General features: G+C 46.6%; 1 long non-coding RNA gene across 1 annotated transcript; it reads right to left on the reverse strand.

Moving 5' to 3' along the window:
* Positions 1–6,778: 6,778 nt before the first annotated feature.
* LOC149325484 (uncharacterized) lies at positions 6,779–13,439 on the reverse strand. The gene is made up of 3 exons (XR_016286289.1): positions 13,388–13,439; positions 11,841–11,896; positions 6,779–6,915 (listed from the first exon to the last, which is right to left on the reverse strand). It is a non-coding gene; the product is annotated as an uncharacterized LOC149325484 (long non-coding RNA).
* Positions 13,440–14,952: the final 1,513 nt, after the last annotated feature.

Here is a 14,952-nt window from a genome sequence, read left to right on the forward strand (position 1 = left end):
GCATTTAAGCCTTAACTGCTCAATGTGTGTGACGAACATAAGCTTTTCGTCGACTATGACGCCAAGAAATTTGTGGTCTTTTTGGACAGCAATACTCTGCCCGTTCAGTGTGATGTCGGGTTCAGGTCTAACACCACGTTTTTTTTTGAGAGGAGTACACTGACTGTCTTTTCTGTGTTGAGTTTAAATCCGTTCTTGTGTGCCCACTTTGATACTTTGTTCACAGATGGACAAATTACATGACTTGTAGCTTATTTACAAATCGTCAACATAAATAGTGTAGGATACTGATCTCGGTAGGATGCTCAATTAATTCATTTTGACCATGAAAAGCGTGCAGCAAAGAACGCCGCCTTGAGGGAAACCATTCTCATATGAAGAACTGCTTAGATAAGGAATTCCCTACATGGACCTTGAACGTTTGTTCAGACAGACAACTCTGAATGGTGATCAAATACATTGGAAACTGAGTTTTTGATTCATCATGATTGTGCAGGATAAAGGGTTCTCCCAATGATCTGCCATTATCCCTGCGCCATGCACTAGCCACAGCCACCAATCCCAGCTGATTTGCTAACCTCTGCATCCGACTTCTGGGCGTCCCTTGCTAGTTTAGTTACCTAGGAATCTAATGTGTTAGCTGAATAGACTGATAGTTATCTATTCTCTGGGTTATATGTCCCGCCCTAATCCAATTTTTTTTTCTAATTTCTTGTTTATCATTAACTTAAAACTGTACTCTAATCCACACTGCTGTCTCTCAAGCTTTCCCCATCATTTTACTCCTAACAACGGGCTGCATTGTCCCAGTTATTTTAAAATCTGTTCTGCTAATGTCCATTTTTCATCCTCTCAGACAAGTGATGGCAGGGTGCAGCTGTTAACTATCTGCCTTTCGATCTATATTTTCTTGCAAGGGTTATTAGCAAACTGTTGTTCGTTACACTACCTGTGCAGCTGCTACATCGCTGCTCACACCAAGCGTGTGCCCCGATGCTTGACCCGCATGAGTGAAGTGTAGGCATCAGAAGAACATTTATTGCACTCGAAGCAAAGCTTTTACAGCCATGAAAAGGAAGGGAAGGAGGGAAAGTGCACACTCCTATCACTTGGTGCATACATGCACAACTAGACTGTGCTGCACAACGATAAGCTAGTGCGGCTGTCCGTGGTTACTACAACAGTGTATTCCAAATATACCCCTACCTGTCCTTATTTTCGAGGTAATTTCTTTCTCATGGTCCAGATCCAGAGTGACTACTTGGCTTAGATGCTGTACAATGTCAGTGCATGTTAAAGGACCCTAGGCAGTCACAATTAATCCGAAGCTCAACCCCATGGCATCTCTAGCCCCACAAAAGACAGGTCTCTCATAGGCCATGTGCAGCTTTGGGATGCTAAACCTCTGCATACCATACCAATATCTCTCTAACCGTCGTAAACTGTTGTCCTTTTCACGAACTGTTAAAAATTTTCCTCGCATAATTTTGAGCCTACCACTGCACTTTGTTTAGGTCTTCAAGCATGCACTGTAAATTCATCCTCTGAACATCAATGTCTGACTGGAATGTGACAATTTGATTGGGACCTGAAAAGGACATTTGACAGCTCAAATGGGAGTCGAATTGCAAATCCAAAATCAATTGGGTTGTCCAGCTTTAACTGTAATGCCAATTTCAATCTAATTGATACCAAATATGGTACCATTTATCTTTCTTTACAGGGACACATTCGTCTGCTGGGGGCTCTGTTGAATTCATAAGATGTGGAGGGGGTGGAGCAGAGGGACAGTAGCCTCGCAGAGAGGTTGCGGAGTAAGGTGGAGTGAGAGGCTGTGCATGAAGCCAGGTCTTGACAGAATCGCCTACCAGGCTCTCCACAATCGCGACACACTAGAGCGCAAGTGCCTTCTGGATACATTTAACTCTATCTGGGAATCTGGTGCCAACCAGACAATTGGCTCGTTGCAGTTGTCACCCCCCATCCTCAAGCATGGCAAGCAAGAAAGAAACCCTCTTAACTATCTACCCATACATCTCACCTCTGCAGCTTGCAAGGTCATCGAACATAAGTTTCTGCGCTGCCTCACCTGCTTGCAAGGGCTTTTAACTTTTTCCACGAAACTGGAAGCAACTTTCGGCAATTTCGCTGATTCTAAAACAGCACAAACAAGACAAGGACGACGGAAGGAAACGTACAACAACAGCGCTCGTGTTGTACGTTTCCTTCCGTCCTCCTTGTCTTATTTGCACTGTTTTAGAATGAGTACCTACCAACTCGCCCAGGCTTCTACTTTGGCTATTCCATTGCACTGCCGACTCAGTCAACGATGTTGTTTCTAATCTCGAACAGTCCCTACGTAGAAACCACACAGCCTTCCTCTTTTTACTTGAAATCCAAAGTGCTTTTGACCTCATCCCACACTCCGCACTTTCACAACATGGAGTCTCGGGCCATCTCCTCCTTCTTCTCCGCCTGGACTTTTCACGTCAGAGAAGGACATTGCCTAAGCTCCAGCAGGACCCAACCCAGGGGAGTTCCTCATGGTTCTGTTCTTTCACCTTTGCTCTTTAACCTAGTACTCTCACCCCTTCCTAAGGAAACTCCCTCTGTCGTCCACACAACTACATATGCTAAAGACATCGCTCTTTCGACAACGTCAGACCTTGAATCTCTTGGCCTCTCACACTCCACAGCCAAATCCAAGACCGTCCTGCGGCTCGAAACACCTTCCCCAACCTCCTCCTTCGCAGCGCCTCTATTCCCTGGCTTAGCAAAGTCTGATACCAAGGCCTACTCATAGACTCCAACCTAAAACAGGTAACTACCACTTCTAGATCTATTGCAGAATTGCGCTAAGTCAACCGTGTGCTCCAACAGCTGAACGAAGGTTCTGCCAGGGCTCTGCAACCAGCCCAACCTGCAGAGGCTGTACGTCCTATGAGACATTAGAACACATCTTTTACTGCCCTTCTTTCTCTATACCACTTGCTTCCCTTCTCCAAGGTTGCAGAAACCTAGGTTTACCTGCATCCAGCTTCGATGACCTACTCTTTCCCAAATGCAGCAGGTCCTCACACTTATCTGCCCTCCTCATCTTTTCCCCCTGCAGGGGCATCTGCAAGATGTAGATGATGGTGCGTTGCGACGCCATGCCTTTCCGAGCATCCGCAGGGACATCCCTGCAGGGGGATGATGGCAAGCAGTGTGCCACTACGGACCAGAGCACCCATGTTTAGCCGTGCGCGGCAGCGCCGTGTCCGGGGAAAAGGAGATCCTGAAGGTTGAGCCGATGTCGAGCGTTTAGACCTTTAAGGCGCCTCGGAAGAGGCAACACACTACTTTGTGTTGCCTCCCGACCCGACCGGGGGAAATCGACAATCACCTTTTCCTATTCTCTATCTTTCACTTTCCTATCTCTTTCTCAACTCTCCTAGTGGTCCTGGGAGACTTCAACACACCCCACACCACATGGGCCTACAGCACCACCGATACTGCCCAAGGGGCCGCTCTACACGGTGCAGTAGATGCACTGGGACTAGATCTCCTCACCGACTTCACCTCTCCCATCCGCCCGCACAACCACATATCCAACGATACCTCCTCCGATCTCACTTTCACCCGAAACATTCCACGAGCTGCCTTGACCAACCTAGGAGAGGCCCTAGGAAGTGACTATTTCGTCTTGTCGATCAGTATCCTGTCCCCTCAACACCAAACATCAATGGGCACCATCCGCATCACAAGCTGGAATAAATTACGGGTGACTGCACCCCAATCATTATCCATAGCAGATATAGCAAAATGGAGCCAATTCCTATATGAACATCACTTCAAAAACAACCGCTGCCTTCAACGCATAGTAGAATACCCCTCAGCTTACAACCACCTCCTACACATCTGGGAGGCACGGCATGGCCTCCTACATAGATGGTGACGACAAAAGCACAATCGCACACTTAGCGCCCCATAGCACACCTCATGGAGCAAGCCCAAGGATACATCTCCCAGCTGTCCACCCAAAATTGGCTCCGGTTTTGTGTTCCGCTCAAGGGTACACTAAGCACATCCGAAACCTAGACCATCCTCAGCGCCTCCTCAACATGGACACCACCAAAGCCGCCACCCATCACACCCTGCAGACCATAGCCCACACCTGTAAGGGCTCCGACCAAGCTCTGCTGGACGAGCTTCAGACAGAATACTTTGGTACCCACCACCTGCCCCCATCCAATGCTCCATACACCAGCCTCCCCAACCCAGACTGGATGCCCCCATCACCTATGTCTATGTTGCTGTGCGGTTGGCCACCAGGTCTAACGCCCTGGAAGTGGACAAAATTATGAATGCCATCATACATCACCTCTCCAGGGAAAACATTCAGGCATTTACGACATACCTAAATGAGCAACAATGGATCCCTGGACAGCTCCCTCCAGAGTGGAAATATGTGGAGGTCATCCTCATTCCCAAGTTCAACAAACCTCCTTCAGTTAAGGCACCCTGCCTCATTCATGTCTTGCCTCCCGGTCTCGCAGGGGTAGGTCTCGCAGTACCCCAGTTGGCACAGCCTGTCAAATATGCTGCTCCGCTTACCTAGACGAAAATTCTCCGTGCAGACAACTGTAGTTTTTCGCCGATTCCGGACAGTTCAAGCAAGTTCTGATGTTTAAACCAATTATTGAAAAATGCAGACTATCATAAGCTACGTTATGGCCAGTGCTCAAGTCCAAACAGGTAAGTAGTTTGCGCAGGAGAATTTTTTTACAACCCCGACTGATAAATACGGAGCACCCTGTATATCAAGATATACCACTTCTGTAAACAGCAGCTTGCATGCACAGTCTCCTATCAGCCGTGAATGTAGGTTGCAATGCAAGCTGGGCTAGTTGGAGGCAGCACATAAAACTGCACAGTGTGAGAAATTAGACAGCAATAGAACAAACACATATGCGTGCCAGCACTGTCTTGTAGCTGTGACAAAATAATATCTGCAGCCTGAACTTGTGAGGCAGTGCTGGTATGTGTATGTGCTCTTTCTACTACCATTTGGTTTCTCATGCTGCACGCAGTATGTCATCATGGGCGTCCGGAGGGGGGGGCAAGGGGGGGCGGTTGCACCCCCCTGGAAAATCACTCACTCGAACCGTGAGTGATGGCCGCACACCAGGGGCGGTGGTGCGCTCAGTCAAAAGGGTAAAAGCAGCCCCGCATGGTCACATCTGCGAAATGCCGCGTCCGGGCGTGCGTCGTTCCGCCGTTTTCAAACAACGCCATCGTTAGCTCTACTGAAGGGCGACCTGTTCCAGACATACAGCGGCACCGGCGAGCATGTGTTTCGAGCCGCCTTGAGATGGGTGTCTGTTTCTTTGATCTCTAGAGAGATAGCGACACGGAGGCAGACAGTGCACGGGGCATCTTGTTTTCGCCTATGTCGTTACGCCGGTCCCCGATGAATTCTTAAGGACGGAAGGAAAAATCAGCCGTGTCCACCCCCGCTTTGTCGGGCTGCTCAGGGGCAAGCGGGCGATGAGTTGGCGCCGCCGCCGCTCGCTGTCTCCTCCGATCCACGTGTAGCGCAGTTCGGTAGAAGCGCCGCTTTCAGAATCTCCGGCAAAGGGGATTAGCTGCTTTTGTTCACGGCGACGCAGTCTCCCGAGGCGCCCCCACACCAGCGTTCTTTGCGTCTTCTGTGAAAACCAGCGCCTTTGGTCAACGCAGCCCGATGGCGCCTGCCTGGCTCGCCTGTCACCTCTGGCTGGGCCTCAAATCACAACAGCGCCCATGTACTGTGCGTGTCAGTGCATGGTAAAGAGACCCAGGTGGTCGACATTACCCGGAACTCTGTACTACTCCATCCCTCATAGCCTGAGTCGTTTTGGGGCTCTGAACCCCATAAAAACACAAAAACAAATTTTCCGACCGGAGTGGCGAGTGTCCCTTCCCTTCGGAAGTTGCGCGGCGTTCCTTTCACCCCCAAAGTGCGCATTCGGGGATACTGCGGCAAGTAAGCCCTCGCACGTGTGCGCGCCTCTGTGTTTGTGCTTGGGTGTTTTTAGTGGCCGGTTGTCAGCGAAGCTGAGAACAACCAAGACAGCGGACGAGAAAACGACGAGCGGCGAGCAGTGTGTGTGGGGTTGCTCGACTGTGCGGATGCGCAAGCAAGATGGAGCGAGGTGTATGAAGCTGCGAGCGTGCATTTATCTTGTAAATAAGTTTTCGTTGTATATATAGTCATCTTTTGTTTTCAACGTACGCGTTCAACAGTTTTTCCAATCAATGTGTATGATGAGTGTGCACCGAGAGCGTGTAATGAAGCACAGAAGTGAATTTATCACACGTGTAATTACGCAATTCGCCCAGAAAAATCCGAGGCGCCTACAGTTGCTGTTCAAGGAAGACTGACTGAGTGACTGTAGTTGCGTGTTTGCGAACATATTGTGCTGTGTGCTGGTCATCAATCCGGGTGAGTCGAGAACCCGTATGCAGGAAGACTGAGCACTCTTCTCCACGAAGTGATATAGCATCTTTTTGCATTTTTTATTAATTTTAGTTGTTTCTTCGTTGATAAACTCCAATGTACCTCTCCTAGCCGCGCTTTAATTTGCTGTTTGTAATTTTTCTTTCATGTGTGCATTTTGTTTAATTTTTATTTATATATAAATAAATAAATTTACTCCGCAAATAGCGCCTTTTTGCTACGAACATACCCCCCCCCCCCCCCGGGGCACCAACGGGGCCCCCCCCTGCAAAAAATTCTGCGGACGCCCTTGTATGTCATCATTGGAGCAATCGATGCATTGCTGTAGTCCTCGCAGAACATTTTCAGAAAACATCATCCTCCTTGACAGAAGGAATACAACTTGCTTGGATGCTGTCAGTGCAGCACAAGGGCTTGAAGAAGCTGATCTGGACCTGCAAGCACACAAAAGAGCCACGACAGCTGCCCTGCCAGTAGAAGTGCAACTTTCCCCTTGTGGTTACCCATGCTTCCCGACAACTTGAATAAGTTTTTGTTTAGCACAGTGAAATGCGTAGTGGATGAAGCAATTGCACTGACCGCCACAATTAAAGTATGCAGGTTTTTATGCAGTTGATAAAAAATTATAGCAACCGAAACAGAAGGAATTGCAGATTTATACCACGACCTAGAATAAGAAAAATTGGAAGGAACACTTAATCTCGGCCCTAAGGGTATGACACAATAGCGTTATTGGTCTCCTGGGACTCCTCATGCCCCTCCTGGAGCAGTGGTGCAGCGGTTGAGCAATGCACCACTGCACTGCGATGACAGGTACTCCCAGTGGTGAGCCCCATGTTGCTCTTCCCGAGCGACCAATCATTAACTTAACTGCCAAAGTAGGCAGTTTGCTCACTATCCGCTGGGCAGGTTGTGATGACGCCGCAAGGTCACGTGACCAAGGTGGCCCACCTGCCTCCTAAGTTGCTCTATGGGCACCACCTGCCCGAGCCATGCACGCGGTTTTTCGCACATAATGCCGACGCTGACACCGGATTTTCTGGTGACCGTGGCGGGTGGCCGTTAAATTAATGATTGGTCGCTCAGGAAGAGCAATGTTTGTCGCTCAAGTCCCACCGGTGACAGCACCTGCCATAGAAGAGCAGTGGGGCACCTCTAAACCACTGCACCACTACGCCAGGAGTGGTATGAGGACTCCCAGAGATCTATGAATTGTAAGTATAGAATGATGTTCAGCATTTATGGGAAAGAACCCACTACGTTCAACTCATCGCGTCATACCCTTAAGGTGGAGCTTTCAATTTCTACCTTACTCCTCCAGCAGCAAGTGCCCATTTCCCATTGTTGAACATGACGGCCAAGTAAATGAATGAATAAATTTAATTTTACATGACTGGCACATTCATATAAGTGGAGGAAGGGGGGTGCTAACAGCCAAATAAAGTTTGATTTTCATATATAGCTGCTATGAAAGAAATTTTTATACAGGTTACTGGAATGTTCATTGTATTTTACTGTATCATGCATGTATTCATCACATTCTTAAATATACTGTAATACACCTTAAGGACTAACTTAATATATGCACCCAGATGAGATTTCTGACATTCAGTTTTAGGACATTATTAATGTAAAGCACAGCGGGGCTCAGCTAGTTGCTTTAGAGCCAGTCATAAAGCATTTCATGTGAGTATCCTCAACCAATCAAATCGCTACAGTACTAGTTGATTTACTGACCCCTGTTCATGAATGTGATTTGCAGAACTCACACAGATTATGCGCAAACTTTCCGAATGCAGTTGATCACTCCTTGCATCTACATCTTTACCCCTTTTCATCCCGAATTTTTGTGGCAAGCACAAAAATTTGTGGTGGTTTTATCTCGTTAAGAAGCTATTAAAAAGCTTGTAAACAAATTACGAGGGCAGTAAGTACAGCGGTTTTCAAGGGAGAACCATGTCCAGTATACTGAACACTGGCATTTATTTGTTGCCCTAGGAGTAGCACATTTTCATCTGCACTTTAAGAATTCTAGCTACTTTCTTCACTGTGAAGCACAGACTGTGGTTGGAATTTTTCCGTTTTGCCGCCTGAGTACGAATTGACATCAAGGTTTGAGTAGCCTCCAAACAAAATTTCCTGAATTTCCTCATTAGTGAGTCTTTCCTACAAATAAAACAACCAAATGGTGCTCAGAAGCATATTACTTGCATGACAAACCACATCAGGGTGTTTCTCGAACGATAGTGGGAGTTATGCAATTTTGGCACCAAACAATATTGAAAATCAAATGTAACCTGCTTGCGCAGGGATTAGAACAATACGAACAATTAAATCCTAGTGACCAGTACATTGGAGATAAAAATATTATCACATTGCGAAAAAACTACTCACAACAAGGGCAAACTTTTAACCACATTGTTTCAAATGAAATTTGATTCACTTGCGAGAATTAATATATTTGAATTGGATGAAGAGGAAACTTTAAAAGAAATTGTTTGCTTGAGCACGTCTCGCGTGGCGGTCTGGTCGTGGAAGCTGCCCTCCTAAAAAGATGCGGCCGAGAGAGGAACTATCATGATGGAGATATTCCTCGTCTCTTCCAGAAGCCACCGAGAAGGTTTTGGTTTAGCTTTGTTTGATTTTTTTCATTGCTTTTTTTTCTGATGTCCAGTGTACTGGTCGCTAGGTTGGAAAAGGTTATAAAGCTGCCGATTTCAATTTAAGTTTTACATGCAATAACAAATATATTTTTGAGCAGTAAAATACAAGAGTATAAATTAAAAGTAAATAAAATTCAATAATTATTTTAGTAAAACATGGAATAAATAAACAAATAACTGAACAAACTCCAAGTCCTGCCCCCCAACCCCCCCACCCTCCAAAAAAGTTCCGCAGTCCTTGCCCTCTAATGACACTGCTCTTTTGCAGCTGAGCTACTCGTCACCAAAGTATATATCTGTGAACCCAGATACCTTCTTCTGTCCCAGCGTTCCCCATGAGTGGTGACTATGGACTTCAGACTGCCCTGTTCCTGCTCATGACTTACGCCTGCACCGACCTGCCCACTAGGACTGCTGCTGAGAGAAGCTCAAGATTCTGGCTTACTTCCATGACTGCCACTGATTAGCACTGGCAACTGATCTCTCCAATAGTGTGCTGCCTTCGTTGCCGCCACCACTGCCTAGAACTACTCTAACTGTGCTTACGGTGCACTCGCAAATGCCATACAGAGCTGGGTGTATCGACGGTACTGTTGTCTGCATTGATGGTGGCCTGGCTAACAAAGCTGCTGCTGTCATTCTATATTCAGAGCTTGATTTAATAAAGTTACACTCCAAAGAGTGGAAATCAAATGCAGTTTGAAACAAAGGGGACAGGTGTGTTACTTTATCCCACACAAGTACATGCACCATGTCGTGGTGCATGTACTGCGAAATTGAGAATTGTGGTTTACAACTGTAAGTTCACATCTCAATTCCAAACTATATACTCACCTATGCACAAAAACTTCAGTTCCTCAAAGACCTACATGTACACAGGAGTATAACGAAGAGACGAAGGGGTATTAATAAACCGAGCATGTCACCACTCTGTTTGGGAGGGCGCACTTTGCTGGAGATTAATCTTTCTTGCTAACAGAGCAGAAATATACAACAGAAAGCACAAAAACATGAAGCAGTTAACCAGCTCTCGAGATTTAAAGAATGGTACAACAGCCTAAGAGAGCTAAATAAGACCCTGGAGTTTTGGAAGAAGAATCATCAATGTAAATCGTGCACTAATAAAACAATAATAAAATATTAGATATTACAGTAAATTTAGTCCTCACTTGAAGAAACAGAAGTTTCAATTCTTTGTGTTCGCATATTACCTACAGAAAAACTATTCAGGCGAGAAAACGCATGAAGGAAAACAGCAAAAATGCTACCAATGAAGTGGGCTTTCCTTTCCTCTCTGTAGCACTTCCACAAGAGTATTTCACAGGGTGCCTAAAATACTACAGACACCAAATTTTTGCTTCCTGTTTTCTTTCAAATGATGCATTAGACATTAATATACATGTACCACCGTGCGATATTACCTATGACCGGCAAATAATTTAGAATTGTATTTCTTCCCGACGTTGTTTCGGTTTCATCAACTGAACGATGTCTGTGATGTGTAGTTGGTATCTAGGTCACGTGAGACACGATAAAAACGGCAATACAACTGCTGATACGTAATTTGTTGCCATTCCATTTCTAGAAGCAGGCTGGTTTAAGTGTTGTAGTGAATTAAACTTACGTAAAAGCATGTATAGTGAAGTTTCTTCCTGCTGACGCAACCTAAAGGCCAACTACATGCCACCGCCATTGTTCGGTTGATAAAACCGAAACGAGAACAACATCAAATAAGAAATTCAGTTATAAATTATTTAGCAGTTGCAGGCGAAAGCAAGTGGTGATCCATAAGTTCAATGTCCAATGCATCATTTGCAAGAAGAAAACATGCAACTAAAAATAGGTGTCTGTAGTCCATTAAGAGTTTCAACTTTGAACCACTTGGGCACCTGACTCAAAAGCAACCAGACGAAGGGTTGTCTTGAATTCTAGTATACCCAAGCAACTGCAATACACGGCGACAGATCTGGGGGCATGTTGCCTCATACAGGTTGCAACAGACGCTCTCAAGTGATTGCAAGAAGCTGTGGCCTATGACATGCCAAGTTACCTTCAACAAAGCTATGTTTTGGACACCACCGCACATGAAGGTTTATGGTTTATGAGGGTTTAACGTCCTAAAGCAACTCAGGCTGTGAGGGACGCCTTAGTGGAGGGCTCTGGAAATTTCGTCCAACTGGGGTTCTTCAAAGTGCACTGACATCGCACAGTGCTTCCACACAATACTTTTTTTAGGAATTTTAGGCATTAGGAAACCCGCATCTTTCAGGTCAGTAGCAGAGCAAAATAATCACTGAGTCACCACAGCAGCTTCACATAAAGGGTGCTCCCACAGAACAATAGCTGTTATATATGTACAAGAGGCTGTGTATAGCTTGTTCTATACGACACACTGTCTGCTTATGAATCTAGTACAGACTTGTACAGATCTAAATCTGCTGCTTTCATTCCGTAGGCAAATTACATAGGTGCATTGGTGTTTCCCCAACTTCTCTCTCTGCAAATCACGTAGCGAAAGTGCTCAGAATAACTTTTCAAACAACAGCGTACCATAAATGCAGAGGTGCCAAAATACACACTCCACAATAAAAGTAAATACATTGCGGGCATGCTTTCAAAAATTCAAACTTTTTAAAACTTAACCAGGAGCACGCTCTGAACCTGTGGAAACAGCGAAAGTATGCATTACGCCATACCAATCTCAGCTCACTTTGGTAATGAGGTCAAGGTAGAATCCAGCTGGTGGAAGGATCTGCAAATAAGGAAAGGCGCACGCTGCAGATCAGAGTAATGCTACAAACACGGCCAGTTTGCACAGATGAATTCAACAAACTCACTCCCAGAATTGAGTAAAGCAAGTGAGGGCTCCTGCTGCAGCAGAAAAACAAAGTAACGACATTGGTAGCTGCTGGTTGATACACACACGAATTAATTGTTTCGTAAATGCACTAGATGTGCATTTCCAAAACAATTAATTACAGCAAACGAAACAGTGTAGTGGATTCACTGATACGGTAAGTACTGCATATGCTGCTTGCATGGATGAACTGCACTGGAAAGTGGTTATAGCAGCTGCTGTGAAGTCCACACAGTGGCCGCTAGCTCTCCTCCAAAAGCCATGCTGGCTCAGCGTCATATTTGGTTTGTCTGAATACCCTCTCAGTGCCCTTGGCAGTGGCTTAAAGGCACACACTGCCTGTTACTTATGAATGCATTAATTTTTTTTCTGGAAATCTTTCCCATAGCTTACTCGAATGCATTGGAGCACACGTACAGAACAAGTGTTGGGGAAACTATGGTAGGGACAGGCATCCCAAGTGTTTAGACAAACTCAAAGAACTGTACCAGTGCAGTTATTTCGGTTGTAAAACGATAAATATTTCCATGGGCATCGACCTAGCGCTAGCTGAAGGCTAATGAAGTCACGTATTCCTTGCGGCATCCGTGGCCTTACACATGAGTTACTTGGCAGTGACGGGTCAGAGCGGATAAGCACAATGAATGCATTGCTGCAGTCTCATGCTGTACAGAAGGTTCGTGGCACTCCGAGGTACGCCAGTTATTTTTTTCACACTGAGCCAGCTCATATTTAAACTTAGGCTCCCCGCTGGCCAGCAACCCCTTCTTTCGCTCTTCGGAAGTATCACAAGGAAGCTGATCTCCTGCATTGCAGCACGGCGTGAAAAAGGAAGGAAAACATACAACTGGTCCGCACAGGTAAACGCCACCTACCTGTCGGGAATCCCGACGCTTTCACAGTGCAAGTCACGTACCCCATCTGCTGAAGCTGCGAGGAAGGCAGTAAAATCCCACAGTCCAGCGCGTTAACGCTGGCACACAAAGAAATAACAGATGCGGCCACTGATACAGTAAGTGATACAGAGGCCATGAGCGAAGGCGATGAATCTTGAAAAAGACAAACCTTCGTTAGAGGCAACCGACTACCGATAGGTGCACAGTAGCAAACATGCAACAGTCCTTTCAAGCGCGAAAAAACGACCTCATCGACGCCACTCCGCGGTCTCCTCGCGCGCCTTCACCCGCACGATGTCGCGAAATTTACATCAGAAGACGCTGCATTAATAATCGAGACCGTCACACACTTGCGCAGTCGTGCAGCAGCTCTTTCAACAAGCCACAAGGCGGTGACAGAGCGACGACGAACACTTTTTATCTAGTTGGCGGGCAAGTACGAAACAACATCCATCGCGCCTGCACAATGAATTATTTTGACAGCACTCACCTCAGTCTGGAAAAGGTTGAAGGTAGGACTGCCTAAACCATGAACTGAGAGCAAAAGTCACCGAGCTCGCATCTACCAAAACAGCAGCGGGCCGATTCACGAAAGCGCAGATAGCGCAACGAGGCGCTGGAGCATACACGAGTTCGCCCGTTCTCTGAAACGCGCGCCATCCTCGGCCTCGGCTTAATTTTAGGCGTCTGGGTTTGAGAGTTACATGCCGCAAAAACAGAAAACCGAAAAACCCTCCGGCGTCACATCCGCCAACCGTCCTCCTTTCCACCTACTCTCTGGGCGCGCATGCGCAGTTCTGCGGAGTTTGTTCTCTCGATGTTCAGGTGTGGAGAACGCGCGGCGGCGACGCGTGTGAAACGAAAGCTCGTGGATCGCTTCGCTGGGCGGCTGTTCGCTCAATTCGCCGAATCCCTTGTATGCGAACTAACTCTGGAGCCGATAGCTCTCGCGTGTCGGGACTCCGGAGCGAGGATGGCGGAGAGCACGGCGGTATGGGTGGGGCCGGGCGGCACCACGTCGCCTGCGCAGCCGGCGTCCGGTAACCGGTATGTATCCGCTAATACGTTTCCGCTAAGCTAAATCTCTTTTTGAGGCTTTTAGCATAGTGGAAACGTAGTACCGAATAAGTGTACACGTTTACCGGACTCCGGCTGCACATGAGCGATGGCCGCCTTGCAAAACCGCGTCAAAACCTAACGACTTCTCTTTTTATGTCTGCCATGAATTAGCCTCCTCACGCACGCTCACTTGAGGAACGGTTGATTAATTTCGCATCCGGTTAAAATATGCCCAGTCGTTTGCGGTTCTTTTTTCGTTGACCGAATACGCGCCTCATTTTGGTGCGTATACTGTCTGTACGTTTTGTTCTTCAATATATCTTTGGTTCTACGGGTTCTGCAGTGCATTGTCATCGAGCTTCTTCCTGTGCATTCACTGATCCGCACTGCCAGATATTTATGGTTATCCACATTGGTATTTCCGTGAGACCCTTTGCTTACAGCCTCCTTTTTCTATCTCAAAACCGCAAATCAAGCTTGTCAGCCTCTCTCTTCTAGATTCCTTCTTATCGCTGTACATCTCGCACGCTACCAGCTAACAGGTCCTACCTAATCTGTCTGTTCCAGAAATGACGCTAGGGGCGCATGCGGCTGCAGTAGTCACCCATAGTAAAAAATCTCGGGAAGAGCACAGTGGGATCAAATCTCTGCTGGAAAAAATTGTTGCTGAGAAAAAAAAACACCACCCAGGAGACGAGTGCAAATAAGCGATTTATTGGGACTATCACCCCGCCTTTTGGAGCATAACATAAAACGTAACATAAGAGAAACCTTGTTGAAAAATCAGATACACAAAGACACCGCGAAAACAACACTAGCGCTAGACAGATGGAAAGCGTTTCAGAACGTCCGCCCAGAACTACATCCTATCGACACTGTATTCGGGTACAACTGAAGCAGGAAGCTACTAATCCCTCTCAGAGCAGACTCTCCAGCCAAAGGTGTCGACCGATCTACATGACATCGCGGTTAGGTGGCGATCTCTTTCGCATATCG

Source organism: Amblyomma mixtum, chromosome 10, assembly GCF_055824585.1.
Source record: "Amblyomma mixtum isolate Tamu chromosome 10, ASM5582458v1, whole genome shotgun sequence".
Lineage (NCBI taxonomy): Eukaryota > Metazoa > Arthropoda > Arachnida > Ixodida > Ixodidae > Amblyomma > Amblyomma mixtum.